The sequence below is a fragment of the Thunnus maccoyii genome, chromosome 14 (genome assembly GCF_910596095.1).
Source record: "Thunnus maccoyii chromosome 14, fThuMac1.1, whole genome shotgun sequence".
Taxonomy (NCBI): Eukaryota; Metazoa; Chordata; class Actinopteri; order Scombriformes; family Scombridae; genus Thunnus; species Thunnus maccoyii.
Window position 1 is genome coordinate 16559596 of NC_056546.1, and position 22450 is coordinate 16582045.

Sequence of the window (22450 nt, forward strand, 5' to 3'; positions counted from 1 at the left end):
GGGACAGTATTGTTCTTTGCCTGTAGCGTAGAAGATAAAATTCCAGAAAACAGCAGTCTGTCCGTAAAATCTAATTCAATAAGATGAAATAAAATAGATAAAAATGCGGTTTAATATCAGGCGACCAGGCGCATCAATAAAACCCCGAAGTCCACATTATCCAAGCACTCATATTGTTTTATGGTATCTTGACCACACTTTCACTTATTTCCAAAGCCAAAGGATTGTGAATAAGATTACTGCACCATCTAATCATCTTTTATTTAAGAATGGAGTTGAACAAGTTTCAACCTTATCTTCCCAAGCTACAGTTCAAATCCCTGTTGACTTATTGGTGTGTGCAGATACTGCGGAGTGATTTTTCTGGGAATCGAACCGCTGCCAGCAGTGCAAATAAGCTCAGTCTTCTCTTAGAGCAGTTTTCATAACCTGCGCCGTGGAAAGATGTGATGGAGGTCGGCTGAAGTCACCCAAAAAAGATGTCGTCATCGTTACTGAAAGCATCGTTGAGTGGATTTAAAGCGCTGTTTTGGTTTTGATAAATTTATAGTCAAGGCTAATTGAATACATTTCCTCCATCACTCGGCTCCTGCTTTCATTCTCCTTTAAGTGTTATTCACAGATAGAAACTACTCTGTTAACCTTTGTACCTCAGCCAATCAATATCACTCACAGCTAATAATCTGTGGACCTTACTCTCTCATAGAGGGGAGGTGAGATTGTCTTGTCACACATGCACACCTTACTATCTCAGTGAAGTGTCTTGTATACGCTGTTAGTGCAGCGGTGACCTATTTTAAGACTGCTAGCGTTTCCTCTCGATACAGGCACAGTGTACTGGCTTCAAGTCGGTAACAAAAGTGTCTTTCATGGTAATCAATCAACAATGGTTGTCTCATCTTGTTCTCCTTCCCCTAACTGGCCCCTGTGGCCACCAGCCAATCAATTCCACTCTTTGCTTTCCGGCACTCCGATTGGATGAGGGCTATAAGATTAGGTCCAGCCTGTATTGTTGGGCCTAAAGGTTTAGCATGGTTTGAAAAGAGTGTCTCAGCAATTGCGTGTGTGTGTGTGTGTTTGTGTGTGTGTATGTGTGTGTGTGTGTGCGTGCATTTTTGTTACCTCTTGGGGACCTTTCCCGATATAAACACTGACCTTGTCGGGACCAGTAGTCCTCATGGAGACTAAAGTCTTCTCCTCATGAGGCAAAACATCATTTCTGAGGTTGTGGTTAAGGTTGAGGGTAAGGTGTGAATTGAGGTTAGGTTAAGATTAAAGTCCACAATGAATGGAGGTCAATGCAACGTCCTTACAAGGATAGCTGCGAAAACTGTGTTTGGGGATCGTGGTGGTGGGTAGGGGTGGTTGTGTGTGTGTGTGTGTGTGTATGTGTGTGTGTCAGGGAGTTTCTAAAGAGGAAAGACTTGAGGGTGTGGGTGAGGTGGTTAGCAGCCAAGATATGCCCTCCAAGCAGAGTTTGAATTCCAAACCACACAAGAAGAAGAAGAAGAAGATGGAAGGAATGAGGTGAAGGACAACAGATACATCAACATGTTGCATATCTCTCTCTGTCTGAGCTCGTACACAAACCTAAAGAACAAAAAATTGTCTTCTATGTATACCTCTTTGTACAAGCATAGATGAGATGATTACTACAAGAGTAATTAAAAGCCAAACAGTTATTGACATATTACTTTGATAAAATATAATACAGCTACTTATAAAAAACCCATAAAGATAAAAATGATTTATTGCACCGAGCAGGAGCTAGACATTCAAAATTCCTTGTAAAGCAGACATGCAATGTTATGTAACTACAGTATAACAACAAGAATGTGTATCCATTGAGGAGGAGAATAAACCCCCACCTCCTCACCACACACACACACACACACACACACACACACACACACACACACACACACACCTCCCAGCTTCGCAAAGCAACAATAGGGATTAGCTTGCAGAACTGTCAAAACATGTGTGAAACACAGAGAGCAATGTCTCCCACAAATAGTCTCTCTCTTCTCTTCACACACACACACACACACACACACACACACACACACACACACATACACACACACACACACTGGTAACACTTGCGGTTAAGGCATAACCACTGAAGAAGCACATTACCACTTCAATAACGCCACAAGAGGAATTATTTGGAAATATCAATTAGTCTGATCATTTTTCAAGCTGCAGAAGAAACATTTGTAACCAAAAAAGTGCAGAAAGTAAAACTCCATGTGAATATTTGACTTTTTATAGTGAAAATTATTAGAAATGATCAGAAAATAATAAACGCAGGAAGAATGCAAGATGAAACCTCTAGAGTAGCTTCCACTTAAACAGAAAAAGTTTGGTTTTCATTTTCAAATCAGCTGTAATCTATAAAAATCTATGATGTGAAATTTTGCGTGGAATCCATGAGCAATCAAAGCTGGTTAGGTAATCCGCCCCCCTTATCCTACTTGTTTGCAAACATTGCCGGAAGGGTCAGTCAGTCCACAGACCACAATGTATAAAGATCCGTAATCCCACACACACAGACACACAAACAAACAAAATAAATCAGCAGCGAGCTTTAGTTCTGCAACAATGTCACAGAGCAACCAGGAAATATCTGTCTCATGCAGCACAGTGTCTCTGGTTGCTCGTTCACTGAGCTCAAGGCCGGGAGCGACTTCGTCAGTGGGGGACTATTGCACGTAGTTGCTGAAATGTGATGAAATTATGTTAGAAGACTTTAGCACCACACAGTCAGATAGTGCTAAACCCATAGATGCCTGTCACACCGGGCAGAGGTGAAGAGATATGCTGACAAGTGTTTGCTCTCGCTCTGGCTGTCTTTGGCTCTCTCGCAGACAGATTCACTACCTCTTCACAAGTATTTGTCGCTTGATGTTTGCTCTTTTACTGTCTGTTTCCATCTCTGCACCTGTTTCTGTGTCTGTGGTTGTTCTCGGGCCAGCGTTGGACGGCTCCTCTTTAGACGTCAGGGCTTACACACGGGGTCAGAAAGTACATTCGGTCACAATCGGAGAGACGATTTCTCCTCCCTCTGCCCGCCACACACACACACACACACACACACACACACACACCCAGACACACACCTCCCCTTCACTGTCAACTTAAAACCTTGCAACTGGCTTCAGCTTCCCCCAGTCTGAGTCTTTGTAAAGGAGCTTTGACCAGATCACCGTCATGGAACCCAATGTAAAGAGACAGATAGGAGAAAGGAATACCCAAACTGGGGCGGAGGGTTTCTTTTTTTTGTGTGTGTGTGTGCGTGCATGTGTGTGTGTGTGGCCAACATCCAGTCAACTTCCAGTAAAAGGCTTTGAGTGATGGGGAGACTTCCTCTGACATGTCCACAAGATCTTGTGACACATACGTGGACTTATAAACACAAGCAGCAGCGTTAACAGACTGTTATTGTAACGGTGCCAGAGATGATGGCTCTTGTCAGCATTTTGGGTAAAAGTTGCTACCACAGTGCTAAAATTCACACAATTGGTACATGTGTGTAGCACTTGCGTATCCAGTTCAATATCACTGCATGGAAAAAATGTGTTTCCTCCAGCAGAGGTATGTAAGTGTCAGCCTCAGCCCCCGCCAGTCCACTAATTTCAAGCAGCGTCCAATATGTTTCATCCTCGGATCGGCTTTCGATCACACAAGTGGACGTGACGGTGCGTACGCAGCATTTTACAGCCTGGTCAGTAAGTTTGTTGAAGTAAGAGACGGTAGAGAAGAAAAGGAAAGAAGACGAAAAGGATGAAAAGAAGGATGTCCAATAGAGGAAATAAAATTTCACGGACCTCTTGTCGCAGCACATTTGTTCGACTTCACTCATAAAAAAAACCAGACACTCTTATTGATTAATTCCACTGACTTCATTTCATTTCATTACAAGCTGGACACAGTTGAGAGTAACATTTCCCTCTGTAATACTTTTACTACTCAATCTGTATATTTTTAAGAAAATAGGATGGGATCAGTTCAAAGTCGAGATTTCATTCGTTTCGAAGATTCAACAGAGATTTAGCGAGAGCCAGGCAGTGAAACCTCATCGTAATGGGTTTTCTGTTTTTTGGGGGTGGGGGGGGTTAACCTGAAATTAAATGCTCAAAGCAACCACAGGTCAGGCAGAGTTCCGGCATTTCCAGCTACATTCACATAATTAGATATGTAGGATAAATAAACGTGGGGCTTTCTGAAATGTTGATGTATTTAAATAGAGGATGTTGACTGTTTTGAAGCACACCAGGTTCCTCCTTGACCCCATCCATTACTTACAACCTGTGTTTAAGCTACTGTATAGCTGAGTGTTTTAGCACAGCTCTCAGAGTGAGTCTTTGGTGCAGCTCCAAGTGTTATAGTTCGTAACGTGAACCCGAGAGTGACTTGTGTGTTTAGGCTGTTGCTGCAACATCTGCTGTGATTTATGAGCTGCAGACTTCATTGTTAAACACTTTCCTGTCATTTGATCTGTTTGCTGTTTGTGTGTATGTGCGCGTTTATCGATCCATCTGCGTTGTCTTTCAGCTTGTAATCCCGAATATGTCACCGAGGACAGTGAGAACCCATTTTTCCTCTTCACGCTATCTCCTCATCTTTTTTGTTTACGTGCATGTGTGTGCATCCACATGCCCTCTCTGCTCATCTCTGTAAAGGCCGGGGTCATCGTTTAAGGATCACACTTCACCTCTGTTGAGAAACGGAGAGATAGGAGTTTCAACAAACAGTGTTTTCCCATATCTCAGCGAAAGATCGCATGATAACATTTTTGGCTGATGGGAGGAAAGGTCTTGGCATTCATGTCAGCCTTCACAAGTCATTATTCAAAAACTTTTAGAAAGGTCTCCTACTCCCAGGTCTACTGAGGCCAAACTCATTGTATCACAGTTACATACTGTAAAATAGATATGATGATTATTCTGAGATGTACTGTAATCTCATCTGTACACTGCCGCCTACATGTTATACCACAACAAGGATGTTCATAAATGTTCTTGCTTTATTCATTCCTCTTTCCCATACTAATCATTAAAATATCAATGTAGGTGATGGAGGACAAAATCAACAACCTTTGTTTTGTCCAAAATATATATTCCAAAGTTTGTCCAAAGTTCCCTGTAGAGCTGCAGTGGAGGGATAGAAACAAGCATTTTGAACTAAAAAGACTTAAACTTTGGAAGATATCCATTTTATTTGATTAATTAAGACTGCTGAAGCCTCATACATACTTTAGATAAACTTTGGAGCACATTTTTACACAAAACGAGGACTGTGGATTTTGTCCCTCATCCCTTCTATTGAAAGTATGACACCATTTAAAGGATCTTTAAATGGTCAGTACAAACAGGAATGATTAAAGCAAGAAAAACCTGTTTCAGTGTTCATACGGGAACATGACTGTTGTTTTAAGACTTGAAAAATTGTGAACCCGTCCTTTAAACGACCGGGAACTGACAGACACCATCTAAATCCATCTGATATAACAAAGGTGATGCTTGAAATGAGTTTCATGTGGTTTTCCAAAGTTGACTTCAGCATCACTTAAACAAATACCTAATGTAATGGAAGCCTGTGACAACATCATCTTGGAAATTGAGTGATACATTATCCAGGCCAGTGACATTGTGTAACTGCATACTTCTACCTTCCTCCTGCACTATTTTATGAGTAGTTTATTATTTGAATTGTAAGTCCTCTGCAGAGCGGCTCTCACAAGGTTATTTTCACAACCTTCCACATTTATCAACATGAACAATTCTGGCAAAAAGTTAAAACCAAAAGTAAAGGCTCTTTTTATGATGCCATCGCAATAAAAATTCTGGATGTTTTCCAGCGATCAACTTTATGGACAGACTGACGGCACTCAGGGTTATTCTAGTACAAGATTAAAGTGGAGTGAGGTCCAATTGGAAAGAAAATACAAATCAAGTTTCCAACTAATTTCAGCAATTGCAGTTTTTATCTCTTGATGGCAGACAAAACTAAGTTCATTTTTATATCCTTACTGTTTTTTTTTGTTTGTTTTGTTTTGTTCTTCTTTTTTGGCCCACCACCACCCCACTTTAGAGGACAATTGACTGTATATGTCATGTAATGACTCTCACCTAAGTGGTTTATAACACATAACTTATTAAAGTTTAGTTTTAAACAGATAGATGTTTTTTTTCAGGTGTTTAGTGTTCTTCGTAAACAACTAAAACTCATCCTATAAAGCATTTACAACTGCTGTAAAAACAGTTAATGAATGTTTCATAACATATAATATAGTTGTAATTATATAAATCAATAATATGTTTAAATACATTTCTAAACAGTTGTAAATGTACTTGTGGATTTGTACATGTGTATAAACAGTTTTTATGATAGCACACTTCATCAAAAGTGTTACCAAATGTTTAATATTACAGAAATCTAATGTGTGAATGCAAAAAAAGAAGTGCACATTAATCACTAGAAAAATGCATTTCCTGTGAAAAATGTGTGCAAATGTTGACCGCTGAAATAGATCTCAAAGTATTGCTGAAAATACAGAAATGTGAAATTAATTTTGCTTGAAAAAGCTGAAAGCTCAAATGCATTGTACTGTACTGCTGAAAAACCTGGAAGCTGAAAAACCAGGCAGAATTGGAAGCTGAACTTCTTTACTTAAAAAAGCTGAGAGTTGAAATACATTGTTAAAAAAACTGGAAGCTAAACTTTAAGACTGTAGAGGCTGGAAGTTGAAATAAATTGCCTGAAAAGGCTGAAAGAATACATGCTTTGTGTTAATATCACACAGATGAACTGAATTGCTGAACAATTTGGAACAGAAAAATCACTGGCCTAAAGCACTGAGAGCTGCAAAGCATTGCTGAAAATGCAGAAATGTCAATGAATTGTTAGAATTGGAAGCTGAGCTGCATTATCTAAGAAAGCTATGAGCTGAAATTCATTGCTAAAAAGGCTGGAGGCTAAACTGTAACGGTGTCAAAGTCTATTGTAATAAATTGTTGAAAAAAGCTTAATATTTTAAAAAGTAGAAAAGGTAGAAAAACTGGAATCAAAACATAAATGTCCCCAAAGAGCAATTTTAACATTTAAATGGTTTCTGTAATTGCAAACCTTTGCTGAAAAAGCTGAAATCTGAAATTCCAGCCTTGTCCGTGGCCACCCATCTGGAGGCTTTTATTTTGAAAAGCAAGCCTCATCATCTTCCTCTGAAAACTGTTTTAAGAATAACGATACGGTAACAACAGTAATAATGGTCCCGGACAAGAGAAACAAGTGATAAGGATGAACAGGGAGAGTCGGCTATAACTCGGAGTTAAGCTCCAGTCGAGAGAGGCAACAAGCTCTTATGTTGGTCGATTAACTGCAAGGAAACAGAATAAACAGCATTAGACCATCAGTCGAGGCTCACCTTTTTACAACTGGAACACTACACCATCGATATATATTGAACAGCCCTGCATATGCAAAACTGACACTAGAGGGGTACCTAGAGCCTCATAGTTTGAAGCGTAGGGCCGCTGACCAAGCTGCCATATTTGATGAGTTGGGAATAGGAACATGCTGAATGGGATCAATCCATCATAAATGCTTGTTTCTCCATTAAACTACTGTATATTTAAGCTGTCCTTGAGCAAAGCACATAAGTGGAGCTGTTAGTGGCCAGAGCATAGTGAATTGTGCATAAATGAAAGAATGTGACATGTTGCATAAGACCATGTCCTGAACAAACCCTGCCCAGATAAATGAAGGTAAGAACAAACTAGTTAATTGTTAAATACAATGGTGCTTTTCACTAATCCAGTGGGCAGACATGCTACTGTACTGTGTTAATGGAAGAACAGCAGTCTCACATTGGCAGCAAGGCCACTGTTCCAAACCACTTCATCTGTCCGCTTCCAGTCTGGTTACCATACACCTATGCTAGTTTTGGACAACACAAACTTTGGAATAAGAAAAGCATAATTCTCTCCTCTCTCTCACTTTCTCTATGTCTCTCTGTCTCTCTGTCTCATGCACATTACCCCACACATACCAATTTGCACAGATGAAAAATGTCAAGGGCAGACCACCTGGCTATTCCATGCCTGGTCAGAGGAAAATCTTCCCGTCTTCATCAATGAGGCGCAGTGTGCAGAGCGTGCTCTGTCCCACTCACATATCACAGCCATTAGACAGGCATGTGTTGGGCTGGCTCCAGGGCAGTGCCTGCTGCTCTGCTCACTGAAGTCCCATTCAAGGTAATCTACGCCAATCCAACCAATTTCACAGGTGCAAAAATGTGTAACAAGGAGAACTTGAAACATTATTGCACTGTTCAGATGATCTGTGGGTGAATTCAACAGCGCGGTCTGTTGTACAAGCCTGAGAGCTGCTGTGTCGAGTATGAAAAAGCAATAAAGTACATCAGAGGTTCTTAAACTTCACCCAACGCCCCTGGCACCTCATTCAGATATACTTCTGTCTTTGGGTACCTGCTGAAAAGAGAAGAAAAATAGAAATAAAAATGATATTTATTAAATTTCTACACAAATAACACATTGTTACTTAATTGGTGAATCACAGTTAAATGTGTTTTTGTCATTGTGGTCCCCTTGAATTTCAGGAAATGTTACATTTTTAATAGAATAAAACTTTTTTAACAAAACATTTGCTTATTTTAAGATGCCAAAATCTTTCTCTAACCATAACTAAATTATTGTTGCCGAAACTTTAAATTTAATCTAAAGGTTTAAGGTGTATGTAGAGCCGCCTAAACTTAAACATGTCACATAGGATGTTTAAACTTAAATATAAACCAAATACATTTTTTCATCAACACTTTCATAAGCCAAATGCATTGAATTCGTGTTATTGCCACACAATTCAATTTGCAGTGGAGGAACTTGTCTTTAAATTGTGTTACTATATGTTATGGATGACATATACAAGGTCTGGTAACATCGTGATAAGTTAGTGACTGATGGTCTGTCTGTTTCAGGTCTTGACCCACAGTTGAGGAATTATTGCTTCAGGGTATTTTTGTATTTGTCATTGTTAGTTTTTTTCCTGTGTTGTTAACAGTGATTTTATAGAGTATTGTGTCCAGTGACTCACACTGCCATCTGTCAGGGTAGACGCACGATGGCCTTTTTATGTGGGCGCACACACACAGATACTCATGCAGAGAGAAACACTAACATTTTCCTTTCCTTCACAAGAAATGAACACAAAGAATCCACCTAAAAAATAATGGAAACAATTTTGCTTGGCAAGAAAACGTGTGTGCATGAAAATATTACAGTGTGCTTGTATTGCGTGTATGTAGAGTACTATACGAGCACATACAGGCATGTTTTTCCTTCTAAATAACATGACCAAACATGATGTTCTCTCACACCATATTCAGGAGACTGAGCCTGCAGTCATGAGAGTCGCCACGTGTCCATAAAGGTTGTGTGTAAGCACTGCAGGCTGTAATGTGTGTGAGCGTGGTCCTGGTGGTAAACAGATCTGTCTCAGCAAGGTGAGAAAACAACCTGAGTGGCTCTGGTCCCTATACAGTAGAAACAGACTCTTCGAAGCTCCAAAGATCATACAGTATAAGCTGTTTTTGGATGGATTTACAATATAGCCTCTGTTGTGGTATTACTGGCATTTCCCAGACAAAAGTTTAGGAATTTCTCTCCCTCCCTGTCTCTCTGTGTCGTGTCATATTAGATTAGCAGGCTAAACTCGGTACTTACTGTAATTAATCTAAACCCATCCAGATGGGGAATGGTTTCAGTTTCATCTTCTAGATGAGACTACAAGGAAGAGCTATTAGTTGCTGTATCCTTTGGGGCTTTTCTCTCATTTTTTTCGGTGACAGCACAAGTGTCTTGTGACAGCAGATTTAAGGGCAGGCTCTGAGTCACAAGACAGCTGTTCTCCTCCCTCCATCTATTCATGTCCATTCTGGGTGCTGAGAGATTTTCTTTCTGTCCCTCTGGCAGGTGCTGAAGAGCTCTCTTGATCGTTCCCCCCCTAAATCTATCCCTCTGTGATTCTGCGATTGTCTGTCACGCTCCTCATTTCTTGGGTCACTGTTATGATTAGAGTTGCAGTCTGGTTATATTTAGAGTTACAACTGCCCTGAGACTGACTCCTCCCTTCCTGTACCTGACCTGCTGTCATCCTGAATGTATACGGTAGCTTTTTTATAGGACTAATTGTTTCCATTGGATACGGTGCATTATACATTAGCCACGGTGCTGTAGAGCTATGAGCATACAGTAACCACTTTGTCCAAACACCTGCACTGTCTTAACTAAATTTCATATGCTCTGAACCAAAAATAGCCATTAATAAATTAAGGGTAAGATTTCCACGTGGAAATGAATTGTAAATTAATTTAAATAGGGCTCCGTTGTTTTTTCTTGCTTGTTTCGCAGTTGCACAAACTCAGTCAGATGATCTGATTCTGACAAGTGTCTGGAACACTTCATCAATGGAGATCGATTATTGCTGCTGGAAATGAAGCGTTCACCTCTATAAAAACTCATACTTTCACTGTAAACCTTTAAAGTGGAATCTTGGCAGAGTGTGAACCCCTGCACGGCTACAGAACCACATGCAATAACCTGTTTTCATTTTCTGCAAGATCCCAGACAAATTTATTAGAGTCTCTGTATGTGCTTGTGCCTCCAGAAGAAATGCTCTCACAATTGGCTCCAGCAGTAAACCCATCCCATATTTTTTTTTTTTGAATGCTTTATCCCCTCTACTGTCCATCAAAATGTGAACCAGCTCTTCTAACATATGGACACCGAGGCCGTGCTGCCAAAAACACTGTAGAACAAATGTGCCTCCTCCTCACTATGTTTGCTTTCCTCACTCCCGCTGTGGTCTCACCTCTCTTTCCCTTCCTTTACTCCCTGAAAATGTCAAATAGATTTCTGCCTATGGCTGACAAGTACGCTAGTTTGTCTCCATCACTGTTAGGAGGTGACGGGATATTTGGAGGACAGTTAGAGCTCATGTTCCTTTGAGTCAGAGAACAGGAGAAGGTGTAATTTCCTGAGTCTAAGACCCAGGTGGGCTCTAAAAATAATCTGGGCTCGCTCTTACAGTTTGGAAAACGACTGGTTGATTAAAGGTACACAAGCCAAGAAATTCTCTGATCTGGTCCGGGGCCACCCTACGTAGCTATGGTATATGGTGCTAGTACAGGACAGGTGGAAGGATCGTCATAATAGAGAAAAATTCAAGCTAGAGGGGTTTGGATAAAAAATAGAAATACATATCTATTCTCTGTTTTGAGGACTGAGGGAGTGACAGGAGAAGACATGACACGGTGTAATTAGATATAGCGAGGCAGGGGAATTGATGATCATACACATGTGCAGACACACACACACACACACTCTCTGCTGTAATTAGCAGCATTTCTGCGTTTGGCCCTTCCCGTCTGAATGTGGAAAGCACAAAGCACTTCAAAGCAACAGAAGACTGGAAAAGACAGCAAGATGGCTGAGGAGATAGAGAGGGAGAGGCAGCACATGAAGAGGAACAGCGGAAGAAGAATATCTCTAAATTGCACTCCAGACAGAGAGAGAGAGAAAAAGTAGAGCCAGCCAGGAAAGAAGAGTGGAGAGAAAATTAGAGTTATTATCTACTTTTATTCTTTACCATCATGTTTCTTTATGTAAGAATTCATGTTTGGTGTTGGTAAATGATTCTTGCGTCTATAGAGATTTTTCTGATTAACAAAGAAATGAACTTAAAGCTCGGGTGCATGTCTGTCTTTTTTGTCTGCCTCTGTATCTGTCTTTCACACACTTCAGTTGCTCTGATTAAGCTTGAATAAAGTAGCCAACAGTTCTGGGAAGAAGTGGGCAAAGCTCTTTTCTGTGTGGCCGTTTCCAAGTAGCTGTGATAATATAAAAACCCTGTGTGTATAAGTCTGCAGTATTGTTTGTGTGTCTGTGTGAGTGTTTTCATTCGTGCTCGCAAGCTTGTGTGTGTGTCTAATGAGGCCTGACGTTCACCTTCCAACAGAGTGTAGCAATGTTCATTGTTTCATTTTTTAAAAGGGGTATTTAAATGCCTCCAAGCTGTCAGGAGTTGCTGCTTTTTTACTTGTCATGGGTTAAGGCCTACTTTGGTTTTCCTGTCTTCTTAGATGTGACGCGGACAAATCTTTATCTGTTCTTTTATCAGTTGTTTTCTCTTTTTCTGACTGATTTTGATAAGAGCTTCCTCTGGGCAGAGCAGTGGCTCTCCATGCAGGTGTAAAAGAGAACAAAAGTTATTATATTACAAACAACAGTACACTTCTACCATCCCAAGTTCCTTTCAGTATATTCTTGATAACATGCTTGATAACATACTGTACGTGTGCTGCGTCAAAGTGTTCAGTATCCTTGGCTCACATTCTCTGGCTTTCTCCCTGAGAACTGAGGCACTGTTTCCCTTTAATAGTCCAAAATGTATGTTTTGATTATATCATTAAAACATTAATTGTGTCACCGAAACCAAAGATGGCGGTTTATTAAAAACAGGCAAAGACAATCCTGCTGGATATATTAAGTTCCTTCTGCATTTTTGCCGAGATGATAGAATAATACAAGCCCTTCTGTTCTTTCCGTTATTAGTCTCAAATTCTGCTTTTTTTCTTTTTTGTTTTAATGTTGTTCATTTCCCAAACGCTGATGCATGGAAAAAGAATTACAGATATTGTGTATCGGATAATCAATCACTGATTAAGTCTCTCTTTATCTGAGGGATTTTTTTTCACAAACACCCAAACCACACAGCTCTAAATATTAGTTTTGCTCTGAGGAAAAGGGATAAACTTGCATTATTGTATCCTTGTCTTCTTTTTCCCCAAACATTTATCATTTTGCATCACTCTGCTTTTATCTGTGGACGTCCACTAGAGGGGGCAGTGGACACAGTTGATCTTTGGCCTCAGGCTGACCTGTCCTGGACTTACTGTTACAAATCAAAATTACATCCATAGCTTTTGTCTTACTTAAATCTGCCCGGGTTTAAGTATCATACAGGATGCTTTATGATGCAAACAGACCTTAAACGGTGCCGTACATGTGCATTTCAGTGTACACTACATGTGTATTTGTGTGAAAACATCTTGTACTGCATGTAAGCGGCGCTAAGTCATACCTGCTACCACTAAATGTCGAGGAAATGAGTGCTGTTGATAGAAAGTTGGATGACAGGCTGCAGCATCGGCCCTCAGGACTCCACCATCTGCTCTGCCATCTGAAAGCAGGAAACTGGCTGGCTTCATTTTACCTTCAACTATAGACTCCACCAGCCTGTTCTGTATTTGAGTCACAGCAAGAAATAAGCTTCCCAACTGCCTGAAATTCTGCTCTCACCATGGGCCAGAACAAGACACAGTTGGCATACGGCCCGAACCCTCACTTTCATTTATGATTACAGTCATTTTCATATGGTAAGAGTGAACGCAGTGTTACTGTCTGATTTAATGCAGGGGACATGCATTAGTGTCTCTTTCTCTGGAAACTTTTACTTTACTTACTCGCAATTATGAGGCTAATTTTGTGAACGTTTAAGAGCGTTACTGTGACAGTTATACAAAACCACCTGTGTTTTTTTTGTTGCACGAACGTCACAGACCTGCTCTCAGTCCTGATTTCGGAAAGAGCCTGGTTCCACCTTAAAAAAAAAAAACAAACAGGCAGATAACTGGCAGGCTGCTTTCCTGGAGATGTTTGATGGAATAAGTGCATTTTAATCTGTGCAGAGACTTGGCTGCGAAAAGCAGATCTACAGCCAAACTGCACATCAGAACTTTGAGGGGGGAATTTTTTTTTTTTTTCATCTGTCTTTTTCTTTTCTCTCCCCCTGACAGGCTCATTTTTCTTCTCTCAGTAGGACGGCTGCTGGTGGTGGTATCATTACACTCCACTACATTACAGAGCACTCTATCATGGGGCTCAATCCAACAGTTTTCACACTCGTTGCTGTAGTATCACCTGTCACCAGTAAAGCCCTGTCAGTGATACTGACAGGGCTTTACTGTGCAAAGGCCTCAAAGCTCATAAATTTTTGTATGTTTAACAAGTCAACCTTTTGTGTCTAGCATCTCACTGTGTGCTGCCAATATTTGTAGAGCACCGTACGGGGACGGGAGCTCAATGTAGACGAAATGCTTAAAAGCCAGGACTGTCATCAGTTGAGTAGAGAACTCTTTTATTTCGGTATTGGTGTCCTCCGCTCACCCCTGCATTCATTCAAAGATGGAGTGAACATGGGAGCCTCAATACTCTTAAAATCACCTATTATGTAAGAAGAACAGAGTCTTCTCTCTCTGTCTCCCTCTCCCTCTTTCCCCTATCTCTCTTTCCTGGCAGGGAAGAGTAATACAGCGTCATCTGCCTCCTGGCAGGGACTTCTCCCTTCATTATTGGCGTAAAGCCCTTTTTTCCTGTAATTTTTTCACTGCACTGTGAGTGGCACTACGTGTGTGTGTGTGTGCCTAATTTACTCAATTCCTCTCATCATAATCAATACTGCTGAGCGTAATCTGGGTTAATACCAGCAGGCGGAAAATCATACTGTAGATGCAGCATTCATGGAAACTTAGTTTTAGTTCTTTGGAAATGATTCATATCTGCTTTGAATCTGTAAAGACACTGTAAAAAACAATTCGTATGTGTACTGTATTTTGTTGGGCTATGTATCACAAACCTTTCTCCAAATACACTCTTGCTTCTTTTGTGTCATGAAACCAAAACAAACAGCACAGAAATTCCAAATGATCCAAACTGTTTCATTTGAATGCAACAGCTTCTTGAGACGGCTCAGTTTGGAAATAAGAAGCAGATTCACCCGAGCAGAAAGCAGCAAGTTTAGCCGAAACGTCAATTAGCACTTACAAGCTGAAGAATCCCTTAACCAGAGCATAAAATCACATCATTGTATTGTAGCCATTAATATGTCTTTTTGTGAGCCCATGGCCGCTGTTTAATAATCATGCAGGGTGGCTTTGATGCTTGGCTCTGAGCGATGATGGTGTTGCATTTGATCAAACAGCACCGCACGAGCAAAGACAGCACCGACACAAAGAATTTACTTCGGTTTTTGTCTCAAATCAAGCAACATTGAAAATAGTAATAGACGACAAATCAAAAAAAACTGTACTTGTAAAGTCGCAGAGCAACACAGGAGTGCATGTTTTTCTTTTTCTGAAAAGCGAACTCATTGATTATTCATGAATGTATTTCCACTGCAAAAGAAGCTAATTTTAAGGAAAAAACCCCTCATGCCTTAGTAATAAGTTTTATTTTTGGGACTTTTTTTTTTTTTCTTTTTCTTTTACAAGACATAGTAGCAACCGCAAAGGTAAGAGAAACCATGGCAACAAACCAGACATATACTTCTGTAAGCATGCTGTGAGTTCCACTAGCTCACTGGGAAGCTATGTGAGTCTCAATGCACCAGCAGACTGGGATGTTTTCTCTGCTATAAAAGCCTTTCCACATGTGTCCATCTCAAACCTGCAGGAGCCGAGAGACCTGTCAACTATTTTACAGGGCTGTTTTTCTGAGCAGAAAGTCAGAGGAGAAAATAAAAATCTTATTAATAGCGAGGTCAGCATTTAATTGGAACCTTAAATGAGAACCGAGCCCGGTGGATTCTGGATTTTTTACTGCGCCGTGAGCCTTTTTAGAAATCTACCTTCATGATATTACAAAGCATGAAGATTAAAGCACTGAATTACGATGAGCCGCGACCGACATGTGACCGTGTATTCTCTCTCTCTGTGTCTCTTTAAACGCAGCTGAATGTGTCTCTATATGGGCAGTGCACCAGTGTGCGTGTGAACCATATAGGCAGGAATCTGTTTGCTTATCTCATTTCTCTCACCCGCTTCCTTCCGGCACTGAAGGACCACGGTTGTCGCCACAGCATATACTGAAAATATTATTATTTAGACAGACAGTGAAAAGCCTGTGAACGGGTGGCATTTTAAAGTGGGAACAAGATAAAGTGTTTGTGTCAGTCTGTAGGAAAATATAGTCATAACCACTGCATGTCATTTGTCATTATTATAGCGAGAATGTCAAGCTTATGAATAATGCCTTTATGGTGCGATGGGGAACAAATGCTGCACAACTACTTCTACGCTTATAACTGAGCATAGAAACATTGAAATCAGTGTCATTTTTAATCCTAATCTACTCTATTTGTTCCTACAAAATTAGCATAACGTCAATTCCTCCTGGAGCTACAAACTACCTCAAAACCGGCTGTCGTGTGTTATTATCTTCCTCGCTGATAAATTAACAATATTGTCGCTCATAGGGGATTACGTGCGCACAAATCATTTCCTCTCTGTCTTTCTATATTTCTGTTTTTATCTTTTTTTCCCCTCCTCCCCCCTTTTATTCTTCCTTTGCCTTGATGTGACATTTATTAGAGGAAGATGTGTCACCCTGCCATTCCAGCTGTCCCATTCAATTGCATTAATATCTTTAGCCTCACTCACATTAATACGTATTTCCATACAGCTGGTTTAATATACAGTTCAGTTGCCTTTCATGCCCGAGTCTCATTTTTTCTCTTTTCAGCTGTTACTAGAGAGCAGTCATGAAATAATATGTGTTTTATCACAAATAAGAAGTTTTTCATCACTTCTGATTGTGTTTTGGCCCGACAGAGAACATACAGAACGTCTGCCTTTTTTGGTTTCCTTGTGTTAATCCTCACTAAGAACAAACAAGCACCCACTGTTTCACTTTTATGTAACTCCCAAACGCAAGTCTCCCTCCTCTCTGCTCTTTCTCTTCCAAATATCCAATAATCAGCCTCTTCCTCCCTTGCCATTTGTTCATCCTTTTCATCAGCTCCCATTTCCAACTGTTCTTTGCAGCTGGTGATGTGGTTCCTTGGTCAGTGTGAGGAGATTATTTTACTTCTTCCAAATCATCCCTCATACTTCTTCTACTCATCTGGTCTCAGAGGTGATTGATTTTGTTCCCGTAATGACGTATGAACCCAAATGATGAAACTACTTTGACAACGTCTTGTGCAAAAGTGAACCAAAATCCTATTAAGCTTAGCCAGCATTGATATCAGATACGAGAACATCCGCTGGCTCTGAAAACAAAAAAGTCTTCAACCAAGATTTCATTGCCAGCAGGAGGGACAGATCGACATTCCCGCAGGACCAGGCGAGGGACTCATCCAACTGTTGAAAGGCCACACAGACACTAAATAATCCAGCCTGTACTTGTGAAAGCTGGAGGATGTGAGGCAGACGGTTCCAAGTGCAGACCCAGCGAAGAAAACGACTTGTGGAGTCTTATTTAGTTCAACTTCGGTATCCAAAATGTTGGGAGGCATTTGAGGAGATGTTTATTTGCTTTTAAAGATTCCAAGTTAATATATTTTTTTGGTTTGAGATTTCTCATTTCCTGTCATGTTGGAGGAAAACAAGATCCCTTTCACTGTGCTCCTCTGACAAAATCTGTGTAATTGTGTGCGAGAGAAATTCACAACTTGCGGTTAAGTCAAAAGGAGAAGGGTGTTTGCCATGGCGCAATGCCCAGAGGACTTGCAGATAGAGAGAAAACGGTGAGCACAAATCTCATGCATCTCTCTTTGCACAGATAGCGTGTGCATGTAAAAACAGAAGCTGTTGACACTGTAAGACATATACAAGCAGGCGCTACATAAACAAATCCACTCCAGTGCTCAGATGTCACCAGAGGAGAATAATTTAGTCTGTCGGTTTGAGGAATGCAAACCTCCCAGGAAATACAATCTGCTCTAAGCATTTTAAAATTTGATTGCCAAGACGAGGGACAGGTCAGCATTCCTGGACGGCACAGTCACCCACATATACACACACACACACACACACACAGACACACAAAGGCACAAATGAAGACTTCTCAATGACAACCAAACACACAAACAAACACAGATTCTTCACTAGACTAAATTCAAAACTTGACCCTCTTGCACACATGTGAACCAACACAAGTATTTTGGATCTGTTGTCCGGCATGGTCACAAACAACTAAAACAAAAGTGATACTGACACTGAATAGGAAAATAATAGCCTCAAATGTTTACGGGCTCATGTGGATTTATTTAAGAGTTTCCTGCACACAAAAACAAAGCAAAGTTCAAGGCCTGAGTCCTCAAATATGTAAATGGCTGTAAACATGGCTTTCTAACAAAAGCTAAGAGGGATTAAAATAGTTATCAAAAGTACCATAAAAGTTAAAAAATTTTTGGTCCATTTTCTCCTAAACAACTAAAAGATGGAAGCAAGAAAGTCTAAGAAAATGTTTTTGTATGAAGTGTAAAGACTGGCAAGGTGAACAATCTGCCACTGCACAGGTGACGAATTGCTCAACCCAATAAGTCAAAACCACATTAACCATGAAACCATGAGAAAGGGCTTAACATTACCTTAACATTGCGAGTCTAAGGACACGAGAGCAAAGAAACCGCAGTAATAGTTTGAATATTTGTTTTTTTTTTTTTTTTCCTCTTTTCATTGCAGGGTCAGTATCACCATCTTCAACATTTCACAGCATAAACTTCAAATAGAAACTGGCAGTTTTGGAGTGAAGCGGAAACCAAGAATGTTTTGCTGAAATAAATATTTCATGAAGTATGAAATGTGAAAAGGGCGATATTGGCTTGCGGTGTGTGTGTGTACAGTGCTACGTGTTATTATGATAATCTAAGGCCGCGGCAAAGTTCTTATTTTCTGCTGAAGTGCAGATTCAGATATACTGGAAGACCAGAATGTGATGTAAAATGAAGGCATCTTCTTTCATTACATTCTCAATATGAATAGGAATGCATATGTTCAGCCATGATGGAAATTTGAATGTAACAACCCAATAATTTTCTTCAGTCTGCTTACATCCGCTTGTAACCCAAAAGACAATCAGCCCAAAACCAAGAAGACCCAGTGTCTTTTCTATCTCAGTCAACATATAACCAAATATAAATATATGCGTCAATCTTGTGACCAAATTTACATTTCTGTGACAACCCTACACACACGGACAAACACACACATTAACTAGTTAAAACTTCTCAGTCACAAAAAAATGTTTCGTAACATAAAAAAAGTATATAATTTAAAACCTACATAAAGGTTTAAAATGGTTAATACAATTAAGAACAGCAAAACATTGATTAAATGGTAAAAAATGACTAAAAACTCTGTTTCTTTATCCCCCTTGAATAAAAGAGGCTTTCTGGATTACAATGTGAGAAGCTTACTTCTGTGCTGGAGGTGCATCATCCTCTGGAGGCTTCTTGTAGAGTATAATAGATTTTCTTTTGTTACACATTCTGTAAATCACACAGTGCTGATTGCTGTTGGTGAAATGAAGAAGATTCTTCCAGAAGTCAGCTGAGGGTGTTTTCATATTAGGTACGATTGCTTCATACCATGACAGAGTATGATTGTCCCCCCTCTCCACTCCTCCGCCGCTCAGCTTTCATATTAGTAATGTTGTTCTATACCCAAGTGCACTTGCATATTTACACACTCTGATACAGTCAGTGGCGGTAGCCTATGCACCTAGTTTGTTTGCGACCCGCCACTAAACACAAAGAAGAAGAAGAGTACACTCGCATCATCAACTACACAACATTTGTTTATGTTGTGCTCCATTGTAGAAAAGTGCAACGATCGCAAGATCCCAAGCCTATACAATGGAGTCGACCTTTGCACTCTGCGTACTGTTGTTGACATTGTCTCAAAAATATCAATAACAACCCTCTCAGAGAGATCCTTTTGCGGCCGAGTTTGAACGGGACAGTCGAATAGTTATGAGATCACATTCTAAATAGCAGTCAGCTTCCGTGTTTTGGTGCAGTAGTTTTCACACCTGATGTGAACCGTACCTGAGTACAGATGAACCAAAACTATCTTTTCAAAGTGGACCTGGGCAATACACAGTCTTCACACTAATCAAACAAACTGGACTCAGATCTGGGCCCAGGTCCCTGTTGTGAAAGCCTTCTTAGTGTTGCCAAGTTGTTTTTTCACATTTGCTACAATATTTCTTAGACATGCTAGCAGCGTTGCTTTAAGGATGGCAATGTCAGTCTATCTCAACAAAATTTGGATGGAATGCTATAAAATTTAGAACGGACATTCAAGGTGCCCAGAGGGTGAATCCCACTGACTTTATTGAGTTTTCATCCAGTGCCACCAAAAGATCAAAATTTCCAGTTGTTGACGAGACATCACTGAAATTGATGACTGAATCCTTGTCAACTTAAGCTGTATTTTTTTTTAGATTAATGCTAACATTAGCATGCGAACATGCTGAATGTGAGCATGTTGGCATGTTAACATTTGTATGCGAACATGGTACACATCAGCATGTTAACATCCACTTCTTGCATATTAAGACAACACGCATATTAAGAATTTGCCTTTGACATGTTGATATGCTTATTGTAGCAGCCTTAGCCTTTAACTTAGCTTACACTAGTGAAAGTTGTGCCAAGTGTCACAAACATTGAGTTGAGCCAAACAAGCTGAGTCTGATAAACCCATTTGATTTAGTTGATATTGACATTGCCACCCCCTAGCCCAGCTTCAGGCCAAACGTTACATTTTTTGAGTCTGTCCTCCCAAGAAAATCAAATATATCAATTGTTTGTTCAAATGCCTGAAACAATGTGTGCTTGTCTGACAAGGACCTCTTGTGACCCACTGAATTAGGAGTCTTATCTGTGAGGAGCAAAGGCGTATGTAGACATATATAGCAAAACCACATAGGGAGAATGTTGGGGTGGATGAATGGATGAAGTGTGTGACTGACACAGGAGACCGCTGTTTGTTTCGCTTTTCCAATACCAGCAGTCAAGATTGGTTTCTATCTTCCCCCAACTTTAACCAAATTGTTCTTTTAGCCATGACAATAAAGGTTCCCTCACATTAGCCAAGTTATTTTTGTGTCTTAACTAAACCCAAACTCAACCATAATGGTGGCAGATCAGAAAACGCTTTTGTTACAGTTTTGGAAGGCACTGACAAACAATGTCTTCCTACAGTCATAAAACGCTCATGTGGGCTGTTTTAGACAGCAAGGACATATTTTGTTGTGCATTTTGGAGGACTTGTTTTTTTGCCCCGCTAGTCATCTCACTGTTTTTCATCAGTTTTGCTTTCTAATGAACATCACAGCCTGACAAGACTGCTTGAGTCCACTTCCTGAGTCCATGTTAAAATATACATTTCTATGAGTTGCATCAGCTGAAATATAGTGTTTCCTTATGCTTAGGTTTATGTGATGTGATGAGTGTGTACTGAGGGTTTGTGTATGTGTGTCTGAAAGCCTTGAGGAGAAAATACACTGGAGAATGCTGTAGGGGGGATACACACAGTCACATTTGCACACACTTTCATATGCACATGCGAATGTGTGTATAAATACACACACCCCAAAGGAATCTGTGCCAATGTGTGATTAGATACGCATCTTTTCAAGCAATCTGGAGCAAGCAGCAGGATCCTGGCAAATAATATTAGTTCTGCATAATTCTTATTTTGTTTAAGCTCTTCCATCTTCTTCTTGGATTCTGTTTCCTTTCATAATAGCTGGCTGCTGCTGTGTCTTTGTGGATAAATTAGTGTGTGTCTACATGCTTGCGTGTGCATATCATCCGGGGATCTTTGCCAGGAATGTGATCTAAGCATACCTCAGGGAATGTGTATTGTAGTGATAGAGAATGTGACTAATTTCAGCACATGTCATGACTCATGATGTCAAATGAGTGAAGGAAAATGAGAGCTTTACCCAAAAATAGCATCATGACAGTGGTTTCGCTGGCTATCTTCCAAGTCCTTTTTTATATAATCAAAAACATTTTCCTGTCCTCTGGAGCGTCAGCAGCACAAATACGTGAGCTTTTATCTGGCTGCCACATTTTTAGTCACATATTTCAGTTTTAAGTCAACCTTGTAAAAAATTCAAACCAAGCGTAGTGGAAGAATTCTCTATCTTTGAAAGGAATAAAAGTGGCAATATAGTACATCCAAGTGGACTCTGATAAATGTTTAATAGGAGCACTTTCTAACATATGGGCTATGAGTCACCACAGCATGGACACTTTGCACCAGAATCAACCTTCCTTTGTAGGATATCAGTGTAATAAAAACCCTATTCATTTTTAGTTTTTCCCTAGGGACTGCCATTGCCTCTCACTAATAACGATCCCATATATTTTTTATTTCCTGGGGTATCAATATAGCACTTCTGTATTCTTAGTGCTGTAATGCACTTTTGCTCACTGCTACAAAAGTTATTATAGCACTAATGAAGCCCTTTTTCCTAGGGGAGCTTAACATTAATATAGTATATATATATAATGTGATCAGAATATTTAATTATTTATATGAGTTTTTGAGAAAAAAGATTAAAGCAGTTTTTTG

General features: G+C 40.0%; 1 protein-coding gene across 1 annotated transcript in view; it reads left to right on the plus strand.

Annotated features, from left to right (window-relative positions):
• golga7bb (golgin A7 family, member Bb) overlaps window positions 1–22450 on the plus strand; it is a 223120-nt gene that overhangs the window by 147558 nt on the left and 53112 nt on the right. The window lies entirely within an intron of this gene.